Here is a 26,213-nt window from a genome sequence, read left to right as displayed (position 1 = left end):
CGCTTGTTTTATTTTTATTTTATTATTTTCTATCTACGTGACTTTACCGAAGAACCAAGAATACCTCACAAAAATGCTCAGCAAATCTGCAGACATGTTCCTGAGGGTCGGAGATCGATTGCCGTTCTTTCCCTTAAGAATGGTGATAGGTGAGGCCCTGAAAGTAACGTTTTTTGATTCAATTGAAATAGTGATTTGTAATTGCTGGCTACTGTGGCAGATTCCATCTCCACAGCAACCAGCACCCACCACTCATCCTTGCAGCACCGCACGGCTCTCTAAATCTCCGAGCGAAGGCTGCGGGTAAGACTTTCTCATTCTCCGATGTTGGATGTTGTAGGCGGCGGAAGTGGGCTTGTCGTTTTCTTTTCACCAGCTGGAACACCTCCTCCATCAGCCAGGGTCTCTGCGGAGGTCTGGATCAGAAACCCAATGCAGCCGTTGCAGCTGCATGAGCCACAGTCCTGAACCTCACCCATTTACCTCTCAGCATCTATACCTCAGCTAGCCGAGACCAGGCCACTGTGGGGTTTTAATGAGTGAAAGAATGGCAGGCGCATTTTACAGATAACAAATCGATGGTCAGTGGGCAGATCAGCTCTATGGTAGGTCCTGGTGTCAAGGACATGGGTCTACATCCACTGGTCCATTATTATATAGTCCAGCAGATATTCATGCTTGGACCTGGCATGCATCGTGATGTTGTGTGGGTGCGCCGATGCCGGAACAGCGTGTTGGTAATTACAAGCCCACAGGCTACACAGAAGTCTAGCAGGCTCCTTCCGTTATTAATGAGCTGATCTGGTCCATGCCTTCCGATCACTCCAACCCAGGTGTCTGCGTCATCTGGGATAGAGTGATATACACATATACACACACTCACATACATCACATACACACCCATGCACATACATTCACCTCACTCACCTACCAAGACCTATGAAGGCCAACACGGGGTGGTGTGGCCAGAACCACACACCCAATCAGGTACTTACTTAATGCCGAGTCGACCTAGGGAAGGACTAGGACTGGTTCATATATTTGCCAGTGGTGTTTTAGCCACAGTTGGGAATCGAACTCGAGCCGCCGGGTTCGTATGGGTCAACAGGCAGGAGGGTGGCACAGTGCTAATGCTCGCCACTGGATTCGATTTCAGACTCAGCGGGGGGTGCCTTTCTCCACAGAGTTTGCATGTTCTCCCCTTGGTCTTGCACGTTTTCCCTCCCGAGGTTTCGCCCATGGCTAAAATAAAACCACACAATGTAACCGATGCTGGCCAAAAGTTAGCGATTGCTGCAAATGAACCTTGCAAATAACTCAACTGGGATTACACAGCAGCAGCAGCAGCAACATCGTCCCCCCCTACTGTGAAAAACTTGGCAGGACCCCACCTGAAAAGGAATCTTGGGACTCGGTGAGGATGTTTCTGGGCGAACGAACGAAATATAACACGAGGTCAATAGGGTCATCACGTGCCAAGGTATTGACACAATATGGCAATACGACTCTATCTCGTACGAACGATATAAGATCCACGATCATTGTATCGTCCGTTTTTTATATCATTACACTGTGATACCACTGCTCATGTATTGTTTGTTCGGGATATTTAAAAAAAAGTAAAAAAAAATGCATCATACAATTACTCTACATATGTTACACGATGATCCTCCGTACCGTGAAACTCGAGATCGTATCGTCGCATTAAAAAAACGATATCGGCAATCCTATTCGGGCAACGCGTTGGAGTAAGAACTCTTAAAATAAACGTAACTATGTTGACGATGTTGGCGAAACGTGCTTGGGGGAATTGTACCCGCGTATAGCTGAAGTCATCAATACCGTATTCACGGACTATAAGACGCTTTCGCAAAGTAAGACGAACCCCTAACTTATGCTCTGTATAAATGAAGTTGCACCAACATGCTCTCTCTCTCACACACCCACCGAATAACGCACCCCTTAGCTTTCGCTTTAAAACACAAGAGGGGGGGCGAAGGAAAGTGTGCTCTATTAATCCGCAGAAAATGTGATGAATATATATTAAGGAGAGCATCACTGAGTGGGGGTTTGGTGTGGCCAATTATTTACGTTTAAATAATGAGTATGTATGTGGCAGTGAGACCAAGAACACCAGAGAAACCCTGCCACCCATACATAGATATGAGCGGGCAAACACTGTCAAAGCACCATCCATGTATTTAGGTCCACCAACCCACTTCCTGTATTGCATAGCTGTTGTTGGGAAGTTTCAGTAATCTGTGCGTGATCCACTAACCTTTGCCTCCAAAACATTGGGTTAAAAAGGCGTGAATCGGTCCACAAAGATGGAGATAGCTGCTGCTGCTCACGTGAAACGGCAGTGGGAATTCCGCATAACCATGGCTGGTTGTGTGCTTATCTGCAGTGCACGCAAACACACTGGCTGCTTGGTGCCTGTACTGTCCAGGTCAACACGTGGTTGAACTGTACTTGCCGCCGGGGAGGTGAAGATGGATGGAGGGATGAAGCGATGGAGTGATGGCGTGGTTCATAGTGGAGGGAGTGGTGGACTGACGGAGGGCGTGAGAGAAGGAGTGATTTATAGTGAACGATGGAGTGACAGAGAGAGAGAGGGAAGGGATTGGAGTGATGGATGGAGTTGATGGGAGGGAGTGGTGGAGTGATGGACGAAGTGATGAGTGGTTGAGGGAGTTATGAACGGAACGGATGTTGTATTGATTGATGAGGCAATGGATGGAGTGAGTATTATTATTATTCAGTGATTGATTGGGCATGGAATGAAGGGATTGAAGGATGGATTAATCTATTTAGTGATGGACGTGAGCTTTTCTGCAGGGGGGTGATTAATGGATGGTGGACGGATTGTAATCTACAGGGAGAGACGAATGGATGACTTCAGGGGAGTTTTGGATGGATGAATGTACCAATGGATTGCTGGTAGCAATTGTAAGCAATAGGTTCAAATTCACGTTTATTTTGTCGAGGAGTCATTGGCAAGAGCGACCTGGGGCATTAGTCTGTCAGTAGTGAGGGGGGGGGAATTATAGTCCCAATTGATTCATTTGCGATGTTTATTTCGAACATTTAGCAAATTTGAACCCTGACGCCGGCACACAATGGCATAGTCTTGCATATGGTATTGACTTTGGCTAATCCACACCGCAGTATTAATCAGGGCGGCCGCTGGAATCGAACCGTGAACCTCTGCAAACAAGCGGCGGTCTTCGGGTCGCTGGAATCGTCACACCGGTGCGCTGACCACGACGCGACCTATCCACCACGTCGACAAGGCGCTTGTGCCAGGCTAGGTGCACCTTGAGGCCGTCACGTGGAGTGTGGAAGGCTCGCTGCCAGGAGGTCACGGGACAGACCCAGGTGCCCATGGGTTGGCTGACTGAGATGACAAAGATAAAGATCCCCCGTATAGCCTGGACAGACTGTTGGGGCAAGTGCTGTTAGCGAGCACCTATTAAGACCGGTACAGCACACGAGTCGGAGAGTGACCAACACCACGCCGGGCCGCCTTTGTCTCCCCAGCGCGATTTTACAACAGCGCACCGAGTAACTCATTTAGAGGCTTAGTACGACCTAGGGAGGGCCCAGGACGGGTTCAGATAATCGTCACTCACCACGCTCCCCCCCCCACTCACCCACCCCCCCCCACCTACCACCCCCCCCCACCACTCACCACCCCCCCCCACTCACCCCCCCCCTCCACCACCGCCCACTCACCACGCCCCCCCCCCCACTCACCACGCTGCCCCCCCCCACTCCACCACCCCCCACTCACCACGCTCCCCACCTCACCACCCCCTCCACCACTCACCACCACCCCCCACCACTCACCACCCCCCCCACTCACCACGCTCCCCCACTCACCACCCCCCCCACCACTCACCACCCCCCCACTCACTCCCCCCCCCACCTCACCCCCCCTATTCACCACCTCCCCCCCCTCACCCCCCCCACCCCCCCACTCACCCCCACCCCCCTCACATCACCACGTCCCCCCCCCCTCACCCCCCCCCCACTCACAACCCCCCACTCACCACCCCCCCCCCCCCACTCACCACCCCCCACTCACCCCCCCCCCACCACCACCCCCCCCCTCTGTCACCCCCCCCCACTCACCCCCCACTCACCCCCCCCCACTCACCCCCCCCCCACTCACCCCCCCCCCACTCACCCCCCCCCCACTCACCCCCCCCCCACTCACCCCCCCCCCCACTCACCCCCCCACTCACCCCCCCCACTCACCCCCCACTCACCCCCCCCTCATACTCACCCCCCCCCCACTCACCCCCCCCCACTCACCCCCCCCCACTCACCCCCCCACTCACCCCCCCCACTCACCCCCCCACTCACCCCCCCCCCTCACTCACCCCCCCCCACTCACCACCCCCCCCCACGCACCCCCCCTCCCCACTCACCCCCCCCTCCCCACTCACCTCGGGCCTCAATCCTCCTTCAGCCCGGCCGCTCGACTCGCCTCTCCCGCGCCGTCCGCCTTCTCCCTCTCGGCCTCGCGGCGCGCCTGGGCCGCCTGCGCCGCCTGCACCGCCAGCCTCTCGAGGCGCCTCGCCTGGTAGCGCTTCGCCCACATGAATCCCAGGCACAGCAGGATACTCTTGGCCGCCAAGATGTAGAATGAGAGGCGGGAACGTGTCCATATTGGCCGCCTTCGAGACCCTTCCTCGCCCTTAGCTTCTCTCCCCGGAGGTGACTCCTCACCGCGCTACGGGCAGTTGTCGCTGTCCATCAATCACCAGCGTCGCTGCCCGACCCTCCCCTAAACACAACCCCGGTGAGGTTGGTGGTGTTTGGTGGGTCGTGGTGTGGTGGCGGTGGTGTGGTGCGGTGGTGGGTGGTGGTGGTGGTCGGTGTGGTGGTGTCGGTGGGTCCGGTGATGGTGGTGGTAGTTGGTGGTGGGTAGTGTGGGTAGTTGTGGTGGGGGTGGTGGGGTAGTTGGTGGTGGTGGTGGTGGTTGGTGGGGTTGTTGGGGGTGGTGGTAGTGGTGGGTAGTTGGTGGTGGTGGTGGGTAGGTGTGGTGGTGGTGTTGGTGGGTAGTTGGTGGTGGGTTGGTGGGTAGTTGGTGGTGGTGGGTAGTTGGTGGTGTTGGTGGTGGTGGGTAGTTGGTGGTGTGGGTAGTTGGTGGTGTGGGTAGTTGGTGGGTGTTGGTGGTGGGGGGTAGTTGGTGGTGGTGGGTAGTTGGTGGTGTTGGTGGTGGTGGGTAGTTGGTGGTGGTGGGGGTGGTGCCGAGGTGGGGAACTGTGAGCGGCTGGGCTTGGCGAGGAGACTTCGCGAATGGCCAATCGCGATGTTTGATGTGCGTGTGGGCGAGTCGCACTCCAAAGCAAAACGGCGGAGGGCGGAGAAAGAAGGAAAAAAAACAAGTAATATTTTAAAAACAAACTTTCTTTTAAAACACGCTTAATTAAATGTGCCCGACTAGTAATGGAATAACTCCAGGAAGTGGCCCCGAAGCTTGCCACAACGTAAGGGACCGTGGTGATTTGCAGCCAACGTGAGTTGAGCGTGGACAATTAGACCCAAGCCGAAACATAACACATAATAAGTATAACCCGTAAAAAACAAAGTTTTTTCACTATAAATCCTTTATATGCGTGGCGGCTAGAGTCCTCTCGTCCTCTAGCTTGAGATGGCTGCCACCTATGGGTCAGATGATTGTCTGCCAGCATTAAGCAATTGGTAATTAAATATTTAAAAAAAATTCCCTAAACAGTGTAAAATTTTGAAATTTTTTTTCACGTAAATTAATTGTCACGCACAACGAGTCTGTGTGGAAAATGTCAGCTCGATTGGATCACGGGAAGTGGGTTAAAAAACGACCGAAAGAATTGCACGATCGTAGGCAAGCAAGCAAGCACGCAAGCAAGCAAGCGAACTTAATATAAAGGATTTAAAAAAGATGGTTTAAATGTGTTTTATTTTTAATGATAGAATATAGTATTGTCAGCAGTATGACATACCTATACCAAGTTTTCAGTCGATACCACATTGGGAAGACGGTTGAAATAGTTAAAAGATTTGAGGATACAACAGCCAGAGTGAGTTAAATAAAAGCGTGTAAAATGTTAAAACATATATTTGTATTTTTTTATGATAGAATATAGTATTGCCATCAGCATGACATAAGTATACCAAGTTTGCAGTCGATAGTACATTGGGAAATGGGTTAAAATTGAGTTACATATGTTTTTAAGGATACAACAACAGACGGAGGTGAGTAATAAAAAGCGTGTAAAAAAAGGAGCGACGCTCACAACAGCGAGCGGAGCGCCGGGCGATAAAATCGACGCAGCGAGTTGGCGGCACAGGTGGGTGGTGGGGGGGGGCATCTGCCGGTCATCTCGTTCAGTCAAGCCACGTTGGCATCTGTGTCCCGTGATGCCTCTTGCCCCACAGGCAGCCTCACGCACTTCGCGTGCAAACTCAACAGGGATGGAGACTGCGCTTAAGTTCGTTTTGGTCCCACGAACCGCACCTCACATCGGCACGGTGGGCCACGTGCGGCTGCGAAAGAAGTTCAACATTCAGTGACACACGTGACGGCTTCAAGGTGCACCTTGCCTGGCACAAGCGCTGTGGTGACGCCACCGCCACTGAGTTGGAAACGGCGGTCAAACTAAACGATTACTCTTTGGTTCTCTCGGTAAAGTCACGTATAAAGATAAAATAATAAATTAAATATTGCATACGACGTTTCCATTGCAAACACAAGCAATCGTCATCAGGTATAAATGAAATAGAAACACAAATCTAGTATACTTAGAAATGTAATGTAACAACAGAGAGTCGGATAACATAACAGTCAACACCCTACCTGGTTGATTACGTTCTTCCTGAGAATGCTAAATTTGAGAGAGAGATAAAACACAACATATAGACCAGACATATAAGTAGAGACATATACAGAGATACATAGAGAGACGTACATAGCACACAGATTAAGTATAAACTAAACGATGTTTTTTCTGTTTTTTTACCAGGTAAGGGACCACTGGAGCTACACAGCTTCAGAAGCGACCTGGTCACATATGGTAGTCAACTTAGTGGCTTATCACGATTGACATGTATAGCGGCCAAACGCTCTAAACGCGTGGTGTTCATTCTCAATGTGGAGGGACACGACCGGAGGACCCGGAGACAATTCTACTTGACCACGGGGAGACAAACACCGCAAACTCCAAATATACAGCAGCAGGCGTCAGGGTCGGGATCGAACCCACGAGACGTCCTGTATACCAGGCGAGGCAGTTAACATCCCCTAGCCACCCTGATGATGATGATGATAGAGAGACACGCAAACTACAAATATACAGCAGGCGTCAGGGTCGGGATTGAACCCAAGACCTCCTGTATACCAGGCGAGGCAGTTAACATCTCGCCACGCGATGATGTCATAGTCATTTGTACTCGAATCCCGATTGAAGAATCGATTTTGTTTTATTTGATGGTCGTGCGTTCGTGCGTGCATTGTAAAGACCCCGCAGAGCAAACTAGGATGGTAAACAGTTGACGAACAGACACATGGGTGACGTACATGTGCTATGGACAGAAGCATTACACAACAACATTTATAATAATTCGAAAAGGAAAGTAATATTTATTGGGACACGTACAGGTAGTCCACGAGTTACGATGGTCCGACTATATTTCGATCTTACGATGGCGATAGCGATACGACAAAATTGCCATCAATAACCCTAACATCGTTCAAGTATGCAGACGACGGACATAATTTTTAGTGAGTAGAGTACAATAACAGTGCAATATGATACGATACGTTCAATGCATGTATGATACGTAGCTTTAGCGATTTCATTTTAAGGTTACCACAATACGATACGTTCAATGCATGTTAAAAGTTTTTACAGCAGATAGGATTGTTTCCTGAAAAACTTTCTATTAAATTGCAGTTCATATAGGTAGGCTAATAATTTACCTTTTTAAATCCTTTATATTAAGTTCACTTGCTTGCTTGCGCGCTTACGACGTGCAATCTTTCGGTCGTTTTTTAACCCACTTCCCGTGATCCAATCGAGCTGACATTTTGCACACAGACTTGTTGTGCGTGACAATTTTACACTTTTTAGGAAAAAATAAATTATATTTAATTACCAATTGCTTAATGGTGGCAGGCAATCATCTGACCCATAGGTGGCAGCCATCTCAAGCCAGAGGACGAGAGGACTCTAGCCGCCACGCATATAAATGATTATAGTGAAAAACTTTGTTTTTACGGGTTCATTTTTTTACTTTTTACCGTGCAATACAGTATTGTAATTAATAAATGCATACAGTATATAGTTTATACAGTACGGTACTGTAAATTGCTTTTGTTTTGCTAAATTATCACCATTCTTTAAGACTCATGGGTAGGCTAGGCCATCTTCGACTTACGATATTTTCGACTTACGATATTTTCGACTTACGATGGGGTCGTCGTAACGCATCTCCATCCTAAGTAGAGGACTACCTGTAAACGGAGAAGCAAGAGACTCAATATAAATGTGGCTTTGACTGGGGGCAATTATAGGTGCAGTAAAACAAGCCGGGGAAGACAGCGAATTAAGGACGTCATTAATTTGAACGATTGGATGCAACTGGGAGTATCCGATGCACATTTCTTGAGTAAATATCATGGACATCATGCACATAGCCAGATGGAAGGACATGGCAGTACAGAGCGTTGTAGCGCCCCGAGTGGCTGCAGGGGTTCACGTCATGTAAGGATGTTGTAGACACAAGTTACGTGAATAAAGGCAATTTCCCGAAAACGTCGCCTATGATGTAACTTTCCTTTTGAGGTCCACATTGCTGTTGACGAATGTGTTGAGTTTGTTATTGTGTTTAGACTGCGTGCAGCTGTGTGGAAAGAAGCGTGGAGCGCTGCTCACAAAGTGATTTCCTGCTCATAATGACCATTGAGCCTGCCGGCAACCCCCGCAGATCCAGGCGTGGAAGTTCCACTCACGAGACGATGAGGCTCACAAAGCTCCGTGCAGATGGGTTCACTGATCCACTTGCTGGGCTGCATCTGCCTGGGCCACGTCGCAGCAACGCGGGTTTGGAGCGTTTCGCGAATCTCGATCTGCGTGATCCACTAACCCTTGCCTGCAAGAGCGCTGGATCAAAGACATGCGTCAGCACCACCAACATATACAAAGACCCCCCCCCCCCCCCCCCGTACAGCCTTAGCAGACTTTTGAGGCAAGTGCTGTTAGCGAGCCCCAATGAAGGTCAGTACGGCACACTGGCTTATGGATGTAAAGATGAGATGGATGGGCGTAATCTCATCGCTCGTTTAATTCCAACAGTGCAGCCTTTCAAACACAAGACTAGATCGACTCATTGAAGTCGTAAGACAGTGTGTGTTTAATATTGCCGATTCAATACAACAAACAAGAACACAGCCATTAACAAACAAAGTGCGCATAATACACCAGGGTTATGCAACTCGAGGCCCATGTTAGTTTATTTCTGTGACCCCAACAAGCTATGGTCCAATGAGATGTAGAAACAAACTCTCAATTATCCGGAATTATCCGGGGTAATGGTGGGTGGAGAAGTGGCCCGGGCACAACAAAAACTCGGAGAATGCAAAACATAAACAAAGATAAAGGTACAGCCCTGCAATTTCGATTTAAAGCTTTCGTGACTGCAGGGATTCATATCCTTGGTTCTTTCGGTAAAGTCACGTAGAAGGGAAAATATGCTGCCAAGCTTAGCGGTGTTCATTGGGATGCTGTCTTTCCGACAGCTCTGTTCTTCACTTGAAGATGGGTGCTTGTGTTGTGGCCGAAACGTCGTGAGAATTTTATTTTATTATGTTTTATTTGTATTATTTCCCTTTTACGTGACTTTACCGAAAGAACCACGAAAATGAAGCCCTGCAAATTGCTTGCTCACGCCACTGCTGGCAAGAGTTCTCTGCATTAGAGTTTACTTTTAAACCTACATTGGCCAGACGTTTTGGAAGAGGTGGGCGTTACCCACACTTTAACCCACCATCACACCTGCCGATGGACTGCGCTGCACCCATTTGCACTGCTGGATGCACAGAGGCAACGGGGAGGGGATGAGAACTGCCGTGCCAGGAGACTTCAGTGTGTTAACCGTGACACCGTGGGCCCAGTGCAAGTGTGTACAACTTACCCAATGGGCGTGCAATTCCCGAGACATTTTTTCGCAAGCAGGTTTAATCAGCGGACCGGATGAATCCACCCGATGATAATCTCGAGTTAACTGTATACTCCGACTTCGCATATGCGCCCTGACCGGTAAAGTGCCCACACCCAAGGGCAGTATTTACGACCGGGTGTAACCGTCTTGATCGATTCTATAGACATACAGTAAACATCTGACCTTTTCACATGACCAACCCATACCCAAGTCGACAGCCAGCTGGATAGGCGACGTTCTACCCTCGACACAAACCAGTGATGTTACGTGAGCCAGCCGGATAGGCAACGTTCTACCCTCGACACCAAAAAGTGGTGTTGTGATGTCACGTGGCCTGGTGAACATTCCCAGCACTGGTGAACAATGGCAATTCACTGTGCATGGGCTGTTCTGATCCCGACGAGTGGGTTCATCATCATCAGTGAACATCAGTTGGAGTTTGATGATTGAATAATAAAACTGGGATATTTGGACCGTGACACCGGCACGCGTGGGCAATCCCTTTTGAACGTCAGAATTATGGCTGTCGCCTGATGAGGCTGGTTGTAATTACCGGCGAAACGTCGTACTCGATTTGTTAAATGTTGTGGGTTTACTCTCCAACGCACCGGTGTGCTGAAGTACGGTAGTAACTAGTTGGCGTGTTTTGTTTACATTACAAACCTTACTAATTGTCTGTGTTGGGTGGTGGCAGGTTTAACGACACATTAATGCGATCTGACCCAAAACAAACAAAAACACCCTCTTAATGGATATTAGTCGCGAAAGCCTACATGTTAAACTGACGCCACATGGCCTTTCACGTCCACTGTGAAACAAGACGGTGCGGTGGAATCTTACGTTTGACACAAGCCGCAGTATTAACCAGGGCGGGTGTCCAGCTGGGCTCCAACCGCGAAGCTCTGCAACAAGCAGAAAATGCACCCCTGCTTGGCCATGCTCATTTAAAATGCGAGATGGTCCCAGAGAAGTGGAAACAAGTCTCGAACCAGCTGGGAGGAAAAAAGCAACGAAGCCTCGTATTGAGTAGAACCAAGAGGAAGTTGATGTGGCCCCCAGTGTATGATGTTTATTAATAATGTCCTTTATCTACCCAGAAAGGCCTCGCTGAGTCCAAGACTCTGTCAGGTGGGACCTGACAAGGTTTCGCAGTAGAGGGCCATGTTGCTGTGTGAGACCCCAATTGAATAATTTGCAGGTACAGGTATAACTGGGTTTATGAAAGGGATGCGAAATTTCGTGAATCGGAATGGCTTTTCCCATTAATACTAGAAATTAGGGATGCGTTTCGGACACTCATTCCAACTCTACTCCTAACCTAAAAATATACACCTATATCACTTTTCACAATACAAAAAATAATAAACAAATATTAAAACTATTAATAATAATTAATGTAAACCAAAAACGATTAACCTTATCGGGGAACTCACCGAAAGAACTGCACGTGTCAGTGACTGGCAAGGCCATGTGGAGGCGTTGCTGCTGCCCTGTCGGGACACTGTGACGCTGTCGCGGATGGATGTCGCGGATGGATGCCGCGGATGGATGCCGCGGATGGATGCCGCGGATGGATGCCGCGGATGGATGTCGCGGATGGATGTCGCGGATGGATGTCGCGGCCCCCCCGGGTGCTTCTTGTTTGGTCTCATGGCACGTGCCGTAGTGACATTTTGTATACGCGGAAACTCGATTTTCGTTCGTCGAAAAGTGTCCACAATTTGTCAATTGTGTTCACGTGAATTTTCGTAAACCGAAACGTTCAGTTTAGTTTAAGAGTTCGTAAATCGAGGCAGACCTGTACGGTAGTATTTCAGCATTGGGATGTCTGGCCGCCTTTGTCTCCCGGGTTGCGATGTTCACACCTCGCACCAGGTACTCAGGAGGGTCCTGCGACACATGGATGTTTGGCCAATTGCATGAATGAGAGTTTAGCTTCGTGTGGAGAGAAACCACAGGACCAAGATACCCCCCACCCCTCACTCCAAACATACACACACACCGACTCAAAGCTCTGCACAGATGGATTTAAGAATCCACTGCTATACTGACATTTCCATGGTCACCTAGCAGCCCATTGCAACATCTGGTATTACCAAGGAGCCTCCTATTCAAGTACTGACCAGGCTAAATCCTGCCTAGCTTCCGCGATCTTACGAGGTCAGGTGCATGGCTTGGTCGCATTTCATCATCAGCCACAGTCAATCCACGGCTGGATGAGGGCCTCCCCAAACCTAACCCCCTCCTCTCATGGTAACGCGATGTAACAACCCACCCAGCAACTGCACGTGAACCGATTTAATGTCTCCACGATGGACGTGCTCTCGGACACGTGCCATTCACCGGTTGCCACTCCGTTACTATTCTTGACCCTGGTTGTAATTGTCCAGGCCCGAAGCAAGCCGAGTCCAACTGACCCAGGCCAATTCGCATCACCGTGAACAACTCTCCCCCCTACGTGGGCACCAATTCACCCCAATCACCAGAAATCGAGGCGTCACTATGGCCAAAGCCAATGAAACCACCATCACGCCTCGCTACCAACGCTCTCTACCCTCTGCCAGATCCTGCAGTCGACACGCAGCGGACCTCCAAGATCCGCACTAACAGGCATCCCAGCGGCTGCTGTTACAACTCAACACTAAGACTCGTAGACTCGCACAAACCCATGGGCCCACAGACCCGCACAGACCCGCACAGACCCGCACAGACCCATGGGCCCACAGACTCACATAGTGACCCATTGACTAGCAAGTGACTCAGACTCACACAGTCACCCGTAGCCTCACACAGAAACCATTGAGACTCGCACAGAGACCCATAGCCTCGCAATGAGATTCAGAGGCTCGCACAGACACCCATAGATCTGCCCTCACAGTCTCCCACCCTCTCGGTCTTTGGTCTTCTCTTGCCCTTGGTTGCCTGGCTCATATAGATCACTCCGCTGCCCGTGTCGTTACCTGGCACCGCCCCCCCCCCATCCCTCGACACGCAGCTCCACCCTGGGCCGCCGGTTTTGGCCGAATTACATCTCAGCTCGGCTCGGCAGTCACGTTCTCGTGAACCCACAACGATTCGATGAATTATCACGATTTAGAAATGGGTTCTTTGTCTCGTATGAATTGCTATTTCGAGTTTCGTGTTTTGTTCGTGTGCCAGTTGGTTGCTCCTTTCTAGTCTCGGGTAATCCGTGCAAACTACATGCAAATGTCGTGCATATTTACATGGAAATTGCATGCAAAGCAATAATGCATACGCGAATGTTATATTTAGGCTAACGAAGGCAGCACACATGCTGCAGTCGGCAGGTGTTTTTTTTTTATAGATTCTTGAATCGAATAATAACCCTGGATCGTGACTCGTTATTAAATCGCAGGTGGGGGACGGGGTGGGAGGGGGCGCCCTGAATCCATCTAGGTGAGGCACGTCGCTCACTCCATTTCTCCTCCTCTGTAAACAAACGTCTCGTTCTACCCAAGAGCAACGATACACAACAAATAATATTAAACAATTAGAATATGACATGTAATCCCATGGACATATATCCCCAGGAACTAATAATTACAAGGAAATTAGTATTGCTTTCACCACTACATATTTGTACCCCCCCCCCCCCCAAGTTAAGTGAGGGTTAAGGTCTTGGGGTTATTATTAGGGGTAAGGTGGTTACAGATTTAGGAGAAAGTTCTACATTTGTTAGGACAAAGTTAAGATCCGAGATATGCAAGATATTTTCACAGTTATGGAGGACTTCTCGCTGGAGACTACACAACCAGCATCACCAGGTGTTTCAGAAGAGCTCAGATCTCGCGAAAACAAAAACTATCAACCCCTGAGCTCTTGGTATTACCCGATGATGCCGGTCGGAATCTCCTACAAAACGTTCCAGATGTTTCTTGCTCGCTTTTCAATCCTCCGCCAGTTTTGCTGACGAACCGAGCCACTGTGGAACCTTTTGTACGGATATGTTAAACTTCTTTTGCACCGTACGTAGCCAACCGCGCTAATCAGAGGTGCGGGGGAAGGACGATCAGCAATAAGCAGTTTTAAAGAATGTAGTTTTCAATCCATTGCCCACGAGGTGACCCACTCGATTTAATTGGCTCTCTCATTGGGCGGTGAAGAGTGTTAGTTAAGAAAAAAAATCTACGTTATACCTCCACGACAATCTAACTCAAAATCAACGAATTATCAATCATTAATGTCGGTGGTAAAAGCCGACGTATGAAATTTATATTAAGACGTTAAACCGTACAAAAAAAAAGCAAGGTGAAGCAACTTCCCGTAAGTTGCGTAAGTTAGTCTTAAAAACGTAGCGCGTTTCTGAAAACACATGGATACAGACCTACTCACAAACTCATGTTGAAGACTCCTTTGTGACACGCAAAAATAATACGGGGGTATAAATAATAATCAGGTGAAGCAATATTCCCGAACATTAGTTCCTCGGTCACACAGATAAATCTCATCGGATGAAAGCGTCTCCTGTATTCTCCGGCACTGGCTCCTGAATCCGGCCGGGTGGCTCAGCGGTCGAGCGAGCGGCTCTCGCCATGGGAAGGCCGCGAGTTCACATCCTGGTTGTGGGCGTTGACTCAGCCCAGCATCCCTCCCTCCGGGGTCGATAAAATCAGTACCACTTTGCGGCGAAATCAACGGCGGTCGTTCAACTGAAAGACTCGCCTTAGGATCGTGCGATGTCCACCACTGGCTCTGCAGGGCTGTACAACACAAGAGAGATGAGCACGATGCCTCAGTGCTGATGCCGGGCTCCTGAATATTCCCAAATATGTAGCTGCAACACCCATACCCACCCACTGCCACCCATTGCCCCGCACCCCTCCGCCACCCACCCCCCTTCATCTCTCGTCAGTGCCACAGTCCGGGCGGCTCCTGAGCGACGTGCGAGCGGAAGAGGGTGAAGTCGTCGAGGTGCGAGAGCGGCAGCGAGCGGATCACCTCGCCCAGGAGGTCGTGCATGAGCGGGAAGACGGCGACGCTGAGAGCTGGGCGCGACGGGCACACGCTGAAACAAAGACAAAGATCACCCATATCGCCTTAACAGACTGGAGGAGCAAGCGCCGTTAGCGAGTAGTGCTTATGAAGGCCGGCACGGCACATGGGAGAGTTGGGTGGCCAACACTGTGCCCGGCCACCTTTGTCTCCCTCGTAGCGATGTTTACACATTGCACCAGGTACTCATTTGAGGCCGAGTCGACCTAAGGGAGGCCCAGGACCAGTTCAGATAATTGTCAGTGGTGTTGGCTGCGAGGGGGAATCGAACTCGGCTCGGCGGGTTTGGAGTGCAGCGCGCTAAGCGCTACACTACCGCTCCCCACATACACACACATTTACACATACCGAGCATCTAACCGGACCTAACCCAGCTGCAAAACAACACACACACGTTAACACATCACACACGGCCTGCCCTTGTTGAAATAACACCGCGGGTGTCTCTCAAGTCCAGCGCAAAGCACACGGCGCGTACGTTTCACGGCGGAGATGCACAGGCCGTATTAACCAGGGCGGCCGCTCGTTTCGAGCGGCGAACTTCGCGCAATAAGCGACGAGCGCACCACCACCAGCACTGCCACGTGGCCTCGCCAGTCAAGGCTCTTCCACCGAGAGCGTGGAACGGGGGGGGGCGGGTGAGCCGGGGGGGGGGGGGCTTTCAGATGGAGGACAGAGGGAGCCCCGGGCGGGGGGGGGGGCGCGAGGTTGAGCGAAGAACCGTCTGTCGCGACGTGCGTTTAATCAACATTTGATTGTTTAATCCCAGTCCCAGAGGCCCTCATCTTCCTTCCTAGACTCTAGCAGCCCGCCCCCCCCCCCCTTGCCAGCCGACATCAGAGCGATCTCCCGCATCCCCCCCCACACACCCACCCCCTGCCGCCCCCACCACCACCGCTGCTTCTTCAGCTATCAGCAGGTCCAGCTGCTGCTGCTGCTGCTGAAGAGACGCAGGAATTGCCTCTTCCGCAGAGAAGTGTGTTTGTCATTCAAGGAAGGAGGGGGAACAGACGAACAGGGTTGGTGGTGGCAGTCTTGGTTGTGGTGGAGGTTGCCGTGGGGGTGGAGGTTGCTGTGGGGGTGGTGGTAGTTGTTGCTGTGGGGGTGGTTGTTGTGGTGGTGCAGGTTGCTGTGGGGGTGGTTGTTGTGGTGGTGGTGCTGGAGGTTGCAGTGGGGGTGGTGGTTGTTGTTGTAAGGCTGGTGGTGGGGGTTGCTGTGGTGGTGGGGGTTGCTGTGGGGGTGGTTGTTGTGGTGGTGCAGGTTGCTGTGGGGGTGGTTGTTGTGGTGGTGGTGCTGGAGGTTGCAGTGGGGGTGGTGGTTGTTGTTGTAAGGCTGGTGGTGGGGGTTGCTGTGGTGGTGGGGGTTGCTGTGGGGGTGGTTGTTGTGGTGGTGGTGCTGGAGGTTGCAGTGGGGGTGGTGGTTGTTGTTGTAAGGCTGGTGGTGGGGGTGGTTGTGGTGGTGGGGGTTGCTGTGGGGGTGGTGGTTGTTGTGGTGCTGAACGTTGCTGTGGGTGTGGTTGTTGTTGTGGTGCTGGAGGTTGCCGTGGGGTTGTTGCTGTGGTGGTGGTGGTGCTGAAGGTTGCTGTGTGGGGGGGGGGGGGGGGGTGATTGCTGTGCTGGAAGTTGCTAATGACAAGGTCATATTTTACTTTGCAGTGTTTAACCATGTGCGGTAAATCTATGGCACTGTCTGTACAGCCTTGAGGCCAAGGTTAAGCACAGGATCTTGTTTTAAATAAAGTATTTTATTCTATTTGTGTAAAATAAAGGGGAGGGGGAACGGTGGCGCAGTGGCTAGCGCATTGCACCAGCATGGTGAAGTATGGTCAGTTAACTCCCAGGACACAGAGGCCTTTCATCCAGCAGTGGATTGACAAAGGGCTGTTTTAGCTGTGGGCTTGCACATCCACAGCTTCGGAGGCAAGGGCTGCTGGAACACGGAGAGATTTGTAAAACTCCCAAACGAGGTTCATCTTCACAGTCAATACGACGTCTGTAACTGTGCATGTTCTGTTCCACGTGTTTCTTGGTGCAATTGAAATAAACCAAGGGGCAAACTAAATACAGTACGTGGGTTCACTGTGTTCTCCAGCGTACAGTATCAAGTGAGTATAATTATCATCTGCTACGAGTGTATTTGGGAGTTCGATTATCTCAAACCGGTCCCGGGGCTCCCCTAGGTCGACTCAGCCTCAAAAATGAGCACCTAGTTTGGTTTGTCAACATTAGCACTGGGTGGCGTGGTGCTGCCCTTCATAGGTGCTCGCTAAAAGAACTTGCCCCAAACACTCTGTTGAAGGCTATGGGGGGGGGGGGGGGGGTAATCTTTGTCGTATAACTTCATTGACACCAGGCACAAATTCGTGGTGCGTCTTACTTTCCAGAGCGTCTTATAATCCGCAGAATATACGCCGCGATCATTTGTAGGTTCGCCGATCGAACCTGGAAAATTGCCGACACACAGATGGGCCTGCCCACCCTCCGGTGTCTCCGCTGGATAACCGCAGCGCGATGTCTCACGCGCTCTGCAAGACAGATGGCGGTGTCGTGTTTACGGTTCACAACAACCCGCAGTATCAAGCGTATGTATGTATCTATCATCAACATCGATCTTAAAGCGACGTAAGGAATTAAACAAAAGACGGACCAAAGCGGGCGACAAAAACGGGCACCGGCGATCGGTCACGAGGCAGACATCTGTCCTCGTTTAAGAAGAATAAAATCACCAGCGGAAAGACAATCCAGGAGCACAATAGCACGCAAGGAATCATGGGAAAGCTTGGGGCGGCATGGGGGGGGGGGGCATGGGGTGGGTGAGGGGGTGGGTGCAGGTAGGCCTCGGCAAGGTAAGGTAAATTACCTTTATTACCGGGTAAAAGGGTAAAGGTAAAGGTTTCGACATGCCAAGGGGTAAGGTAAAGAGTAGGGTAAAGGTAGCTCATGAAGAATTACCCGGTAGAGTAAGGGTAGGGCGAATAATTACTGGTAAATACAGTACCTTGTTTACCGCTAAAAGTTCCGTGGCGCAGTGACGCAATCCGTGGCCTCCATTTTAAAGTGATGGCGGAGCACATGGAGACGGTCCACGTTCTTGAGGTCGAGGGTACTAGAGGACGAGGATGCCAGCAACGGCTTTTTTGGGGTTGCTGCGAACAGCAATCGAAAGAGGCAGCGGTATGCGTTCCCGTGGGAGCACACACACGATTGGATGGAGGGTGATCCGCATGCACAGCAAGGGAAGCGGCAGTGCGTGCGCTGCCGCAAGTGGTTTTCCACCCACACGAACGCGTCGGGGTGGAAAGCCCACCTCAAGAAACACAACGTGCTCGCCCCAGGCAGCGAGGTCGGGACGTTGGCGTCGGCGAGCCGCCTAATACAGCAAACGCTGAGCCGGCCAGCAATCCCAGATCGCCTCCTGGAAAGTTTGAGAACGCGGTGGTGGATTTTGTTATCCAAGGTGCAATCTCTTTGCGAGCCGCCGGCAGCGACAAGTTCAAGACCTTGGTCAACACATTGACGCCGGGATACGAGGGCCCATCGACCCGCACCATCATTCGCAGGATTGTCGAGCATCACGCCATCATGCTGACCATCGTCGGGGCGTTCTTCTCCAACCTGAACGTCGCCATCTCGCTCACACATCGACGGGTGGTCGAACCGCAACCTGAAGGGATTTCGGATGGTCACGGTGCACTGGATCGACAGCAAATCTGGTGCGTCAAAATCCATGCTGCTGACACAATCCTCGATGTGCAGTCCGGAAGGGGTGTCGGCAAGCGCATTGGGGGCCACTCTGTTTGAGCACCTCCAAAGCCTCGGGCACAATATCTCGACCAAGCTGCTCGCTGTCACCAGCGACAATGGCTCCGATGCGAACAGTGCTGTCAAGACGTTGTTCGCCCTGGTCAACGTGGACGCCGGATATGAGCAGTTGCGGGCTTGCCACCATATTCGATGTGCGGATCATTCCGTCCAGATCGGCGTCGTCCAAGTTCTAAAACTGATCAAGTCAACAAATGCCAAACTGTGCAAGGCGCTCGTCAATATCAGGTGCAGCAAGGTCGTCCGGCAGTCGTACCGCCACGAGGCCGAGATCGCCAAGCTCGCCAGCAAGGAGCCGACGCACCAGGACTCGCCGACCAGGTGGCATTCGACGTTTGACATGGCGACGACGCCAGCAAGAAGCGTGTCCCATTGGACATTATCATGGCGCGCTTCCAGGATGTGATCGGTGTCGGTGCTTTATCTGAACTGCAGTGGGCAAACATCGAGGGCGTGACAGCATTCCTGCGAATGCCGCGCCAGGTCATGGCCTCGTTGTCGGCGGACCACAATTCGACATTGGATCTCGTGCCGGTGACGATGGAGCACCTCGTCCGTCATTGTGATCACGGTGAAGCCGCCCTTAGAGCGATTGTTATTATATACTGTACCATATACAGCAGTGTGATATACATTAGGGTGGGTAGAATAATACATAGTGTAATATTACAATGTATGGTTAATAGCATACAGTATATACTTAACGTTGGTTTGTCTATGGCAGTATATAGTACGGTGTAGACTCGTGTGATGTAAGAGAATAAAGTTTAGATGGAAGCATATTATATTTTTTACGACATAGAATTGTAATGTATTACTTACTGTTAGTAACTCAGCTTATTGTAGAGTATATTAGTATACTGATGATACTATGTAGTTTATACTTTAGTTGTTTACGTGGTGGGTTTAGTTACTGCAGCTACATACTATTAACACTCCTTCCCTTTATTAATGCTACCCCTATCCCCTCCCTGTGATGCTGCTAATCCTGCATAATGCACGGGCATAAGTAGTACTAATCACATACCTGCATTTCCCATATCCCCTCCCTTTGATGCTGCTAAACCTGCATAATGCACGGGCATAAGTAGTACTAATCACAAACCTGCATTTCCCATATCCCCTCCCTTTGATGCTGCTAATCCTGCATAATACACGGGCATAAGTAGTACTAACCACATACCTGCATTTCCCATAAATATGCTAAATTCCTTTTGATATGCAAATTATTTTGTCAAGGCGCCCTTTCCCCCCTTCCAACCCAGATTAAATATACGCTCCAAGCATGGTGCTGTTTCATTCAGACGCTGTCTCCCCGACAGACCTGGTCTTCACCTGAGGACGACTGCTTGCGTTGTGGCCGAAACGTCGTGAGAATTATTTTATTATGTTTTATTTTTATTATTTTATTATTTCCATTCTACGTGACTTTACCGAAAGAACCAAGAAGATGAATCCTGCAGTCACGAAAGCTTTAAATCGAAAAAATGAATAAAGCGCTCTAACTAGCATTTATCGTAAAAAAAAATGTCCATGTTTTTTACCCCAGTAATTACCCTGTAATCGCGAAATTTGTATGGGATAAGGGTAAAAGGTAAGGTAAAGGTAGGCTCGTTCTTTTTTACCTTTTACCTTACCTGCTAAAGGATAAAAGGTAGGGTAGCGCGATTGTATTTGTGGTAAGGTAAAAGGTAGGGGTAAAGTTTCTCTTGTTTTTTTTACCGTTTAACTTTTACCTTACCTTGCCGAGGCCTAGGTGCAGGGGTGGGTGGACGGGAGATGCCAGGTGACGAGGAGCAAGGGGTGGTGGTGGCAGTTGGTGGGGGAGGATCGTGGTACGTGGCGGTATCAGGGGTCTTTGCAGGAAAAAGGGGGGTACCGGGAGGTGGGGGGGGAGATGGGGAAGTGGGGATAGGGAGCGGGGTGGGGGCTTGAGTGTAGGAGTCAGGGAGGGGGGGGGTTGCAGAGATGGGGGAAGGGAGTGCTGTAGGAGGGCGGGGGAGCGGAGTTGGGGGGCGGGCAGTATCTGCATCCTGTCCCAGACTGAACTTGGGGCGCTGGCTTATCTCTCGCCAGCCACATGACGCTGTTGTTGACACAGCATTGTGGTGTCGGTGGTGGATGGGAGAGTAATGGTGGTAGTGGAGACAATGCTGGTAGTGGTAAACAGGGTGGTGGTGGTAGCAGAGATGGGGTGGCTGGTGGTGATGGGTGTCGTGGTCGCAGAGTTGGTGGTGGTGGTGAAGATTGTGGTAGTGGTGGTAGCAAGTGTCGTCTTGGTGGAGATGGGGGTGGTAGTGATGAAGATGGGGGTGGTTGATGTGATGGGGGTCGTGGTGATGCAGATTGTGGTGGTAGTGGTGATGGTGTGGGCGGGTGGTGGTGATGGTGGGGCGGGTGGTGGTGGTAATGGCAGTTTTTCTAGTGGAGGATGTTATGACCAAGGCCACGTTTTTTTACCGTTGTATTGTCGAGTAAATCTACAGCAATGTTTGTGTGGCCTTGAGAGAAACAATTAATTCGTGAATTCTCGGCTCGCAAGACTCGTGCAGGCACGTGTAGCATTTACGATGTTGCGGGCTTTCCCAAATTTTCATTCCCCAACTCCAAGCATTCCCATCGATCCATTGGGATCACGCACACAGCCGATCACCGCCCCCCCACCGGCAGACGAAGCCCGCTTGCCGGCCAGGTGCCGAGTCACCTTGTGCCACACAGGGACAGCTGCAACTGGGGGGGCGACCTTTGAAATGTGTTGATATGTGAGATGTAATGCACTCCGAGATGATGCCCCCTCCTGCATATAGGAGGGCGGTACATCGAAAACAAAATCGTTATCATCTCTGCCATCGTTTTACGACAATCAACATTACCCTCATCATCATTATCTGTCGTCATCATCACTAACTCACCCACTTACCCACCCACTCAATCACCCTCCCACCCACTGAATGACTCACTCACAAACCCACCAACCCACTCACCAACCCAGCCACTCACCCACCCATTCATTCATTATTATTGCAGTCAATCATCGTCGCTATAGTTATCTTGTCATCATCACATTATCGTCATCATCACCGCTACCACCACTACCACCGGCGGCCCCTGCCTCCTCCTCACTCCCATGCTCACCTCCTCATGATGGTCTTCTGCAGCTCCTTGCAGGTGACGCGCGTGTCGCCCGTGAAGAGGTGGCACACGACGAGGTGGGGCGAGGCGGCGACGAAGTGGAGGGCGACGTCGGGCTCGGGCAGTCCGCCCCCGCGACACCACGCACAGCCGTTGCAGCTCGGGGCAGCGCAGGAGAGCCCGGAAAAACGTGGCGCCCGCACTCACGTATGGCTGCTCCAGCCTGTGCCGGAGACAGGGTGGTGTGGTGTGTGGGTGTGTGTGGGGCTAGGTGGGTGTGTGGGGGTGGGGGTGGAGGCGCTACGAACCCGCGCGATCCAGGTTCGATTTCTACTCATGGCCACCACGAGTGACGATTATCTGAACCAGTCCTGGGCCTGCCCGAGGTCCACACGGCCTGAAATGAGTACCTGGTGCAGTGTGTAAACATCGCCACTGGGGACAAAGGCGGCCGGGCGTGGTCCTTACCACCCATCCCCTCGTGCACTGTTCCTGGCCTTCACGGGAGTTCTCGCGAACAGCACTTGCTCCAACAGTCTGTCAAGGCTGTACGAGGGATCTTTGTCTCTATTGGATGCGTCGGAAGGCGTATGGGTGGATGGCGGCCTCGGCATCACCGTTTGCGTTGCAGTCGCACGATCGTCAAGGTAATTTGTTATAAACGGCCGTCTCCCGAAAGGCTCACGCCTGCAGACGGACGCCATAAGACGCCACGCCCGGTGGCCCATTGCCGCCCTACGGCTGCCTTTTCCGCTTGGGCACCCGTGCCGAGCCGAGCCAGGGCCATTTTTTTCAGTGCCGTGACGTGCCGATCCCCGGCGACAGAAACCTTCAGGTCGAGGGTTTGAATGGATCGCAGCGGCGGTGGCCTTTATCGCGTCACTGGCCCGAAAAGACTCGCACCGACGCCAACAGACTCGCACAGAGACCCACGGACCCACGTAGTCCAACAGACTCGCAAAGGCCAACAGACTCGCTTATAGGCCAATAGACTCAGAGGTGCATACACCCACAGAGGCTTATAGACTCATACAAAGGCCTATAGACTCGTACAGAGTCCCAGACTCTCACAGAGGCCCACAGAGTCTCGCAGAGGCCCTGCGATAAGGATTTGAGACTGTGCATGTGTGGGGGTTTAAGTTGCAGGCAGAGCTGCCCAGAGGTTTCTTGCGGCCTGGGGGAAAATGGCGCGCGGGCTCGCTCATCTCCTCATCCCCAGGTCCATTGTGGGGTCCAGAGCAAATATCCCCTGTTGTGCACCCTGGCGGCGCTGTTTGCAGGGGCAATATCATCGTCGTCATCGTCGTGATCGTCGTGATCGTCATCGTAGCCGATCGTACGCCTGGGGGGGAACTCACCGAAAGCTGTGCAGCCTCTGGCACAGCGCCAGCGCCTGGCACAGCGCCGGCAGGTACGTGGCGTGCGCAGGTTTGCCGATGTTCGCCAGGGACAGCTCCTGCAGGTGCCGGCAGCCCCGAGCGAGTGCCACCAGCCCGGTGCCCGTCACCACCTCGGGTGCCTGCCGGGGCAAGGTCGGTGGGGGCACAGGTAAGCCGAAGGTGGTTCCCGTTGTCGTTCGAGCGATCCGTTGGGATCTTAGTTGGAAAATGGGTGAGCTAACCCAACTGGCACTCGCTTGCTTGCTCCCCCATTTACTAATTCGCTTCTTCACTCACCTGATGACTGACCTACTTGCCCACCCACCCATTCATTCGCACACCCACCGACCAATCCCATCATTTTCTCACTCGCTCACACGTCAGCCAGGAACCGGCTGCCCCGCCAGCCGGGCGCAACCCCTCGCCCCCCCCCGGGTACCTGCGCCACCGTGAGCCGGCGGAGGTTCGGTAGCTGCCCAATGAGCGCCATCTCTGCGTCCCCGAACGCCGTGCCGTGCCCGCAGTGCCGCACTTGCTGGTTGGCCATTTCGAACCGCGGCAAAGCCGACACGAAGTTCGACGACACCAGCTCCAACTCGCGCAGCTGCGGCAGCCGAGACACCAATCCGGCAAACGGGCCAGCGTCGGCGGGGTCACCGGCTACGCCGAGCAACGCACCGCCGGTGCCTCCGCCGCCGTCAGCGGCGCAGTCCTCATGACCCGCATCTTGTCAAATCCGCGCGCCGGCATCTCCGGCGCCGCCCTCGGCGGTTCCGCCCGTTGTTCCGCTGATCCCGCGGCGTCTCCGCCGGATCGCAGACTCGGGCCCGGGCGCACGTACACCGCCGGCGCCCGCCCACCAGCGGCGGTGCCCCGCCGGGGAGCTCGACGACACGGCGCACAGCGGCAACGCGAGCGAGCGCAGGCGGCGCAGGCGGGACAGCGCCCCACAGCTGCCCGGGCGCCGGCGGCGACAGCGGCAGGTGGACGTGGGCGCCGGCCAGGTTGAGGCTGCGCAGCCGGCGGCACACGCGCGTCAACGCGTCCAGGAAGGCCACGGAGGCCTGCTCCGGGCGCTGGACCCCAAACGGCCGAACGCGAAACCGCTCAGGTTGAGCGTCACCAATGAGCGGGCCGGGCTGGCGGCGTCGCCGTCGTGGTCGCCGTCGTCGTCGTTGCTGGCCCTCGTCTTCACGATCGCGCGCCTCCGTCATCGCCGTCACGCGGGCGGGGCCTGGCGCCGGCAGGGCGAGCATGTGCGCCAGGTCGAGGCTGCGCAGCGAACAGCGCGGGAGGATGAGGTGGCGGGGCCGGCGCAGGCGGACGGAGCGCAGCGCCGAGCCCTCGGCGAGCCAGGAGCGAGGGAGCTGCAACGACGCGAGGTCGTCGCTCTCGGCCACCGCCGACAGGAAGCCCGACATCCACGGAGTGAGCTCCGGGAAGCCGCAGGGCACTGACAGCACGAACGTCTGTCCAAAGAGAGGTTGCATATCATCCATCGTCAGCATCGTCATCATCGTCATTAGCCAAGATCCATCTACTTCTGAATTCCACCTCCGAGAATTAACGTATAGGTCATGTGATCGATCGGGCTATCGCCGTCTCGTGAAGACGTGTGGCGATACGGCACTCCGCTCTGCCTGTAATTCATAACCCACCGAGAGAGAGAACGAACGGAGCAGTGAAGGAGTCACCTCCCAATCACAAATGACGTGGTGGAGGGGGGCGGAAGGGGGTAGCAGTGGAAGAGTGACCGTGAACAACGGCTGGCTACGGAGGGATGGCAGCTGCAGAACAGGGGCTGCCACCTCCCAATTTACTGGCGGGGGCAGGAATGGGGCCAGAGGACTGAGAGGCGGTGGGGTGGTGTGGTGGTGGGAGGTGGTGGGGGGTGGTGGTGGTGGTGGGGGTGGGTGGGGTGGGGGGGGGGTGGGGTCGTGGTGGGGTGGTGGGTGGGGTGGTGGGGGTGGGGGTGGTGGGGGGGGTGGGTGGGTGGGGTGGGGTGTGGTGGTGGTGGGGGTGGTGTGGGTGGGTGGTGGGGGTGGGTGTGGGGTGGGTGGTGGTGGGGGGTGGTGGTGGGTGGTGGGTGGGGGTGGGGTGGTGGTGGGGGTGGGGGGTGGGGGGGTGGGGGGGGGGGTGGGGTGGGTGGGTGGGGGGGTGGGGGGGGGGGTGGGGGGGGTGGGGGGTGGGTGAGGCAGGGGAGCGTGGGTTCGCTCGCCATGCCGCTACCTCGATGCCGCTGGGTGGGCGCGACGGCAGCGACGAGAGGTACGCCCACGTCCTGGTTGCTGAAGCCGGGCGCCAGCCGCACGGCGAACACCGCAGGTGCCGGTAGCACGGTATGTTGCTCTGGCCCACCATGAGCTGCGCGGGGGGCAGCGCCCCCCCGACCTCGTCGCAGTCGGGATCTCGAGGCGCAGCAGCAGGGTGCGCACGGCGACGCAGCACGGCCCACGCCGTACGACGGCGTCAGCAGGGTCTGGCGCAGCTCGGTGATGCGCCCAACGCCTGCCGCGGCGGCGGCGGCGGTGGTGAGATCGCGAGGGGGAAGATGTGCGAGAGAGGTGTGAGAGCGTGCGTGAGGTATCGTGCGGCGCGCTGATCTAACAGTGAAGTGCAAAGCTCAAAAGTGATTTCCTGCTGGAATCGGCGGCAAGGA

The 26,213-nt window shown here is 53.1% G+C and overlaps 1 pseudogene; it reads right to left on the bottom strand.

Annotated features, from left to right (window-relative positions):
- Positions 1-14,531: 14,531 nt before the first annotated feature.
- LOC133339885 (F-box/LRR-repeat protein 18-like) lies at positions 14,532-26,062 on the bottom strand (annotated as a pseudogene).
- Positions 26,063-26,213: the final 151 nt, after the last annotated feature.

Source organism: Lethenteron reissneri, unplaced genomic scaffold (assembly GCF_015708825.2).
Source record: "Lethenteron reissneri isolate LAM-NWPU_2019-01 unplaced genomic scaffold, ASM1570882v1 scaffold_512, whole genome shotgun sequence".
NCBI lineage: Eukaryota > Metazoa > Chordata > Hyperoartia > Petromyzontiformes > Petromyzontidae > Lethenteron > Lethenteron reissneri.
Note: the sequence above shows the minus strand (reverse complement) of the source record. Positions and strands in the feature narration are given on the sequence as shown.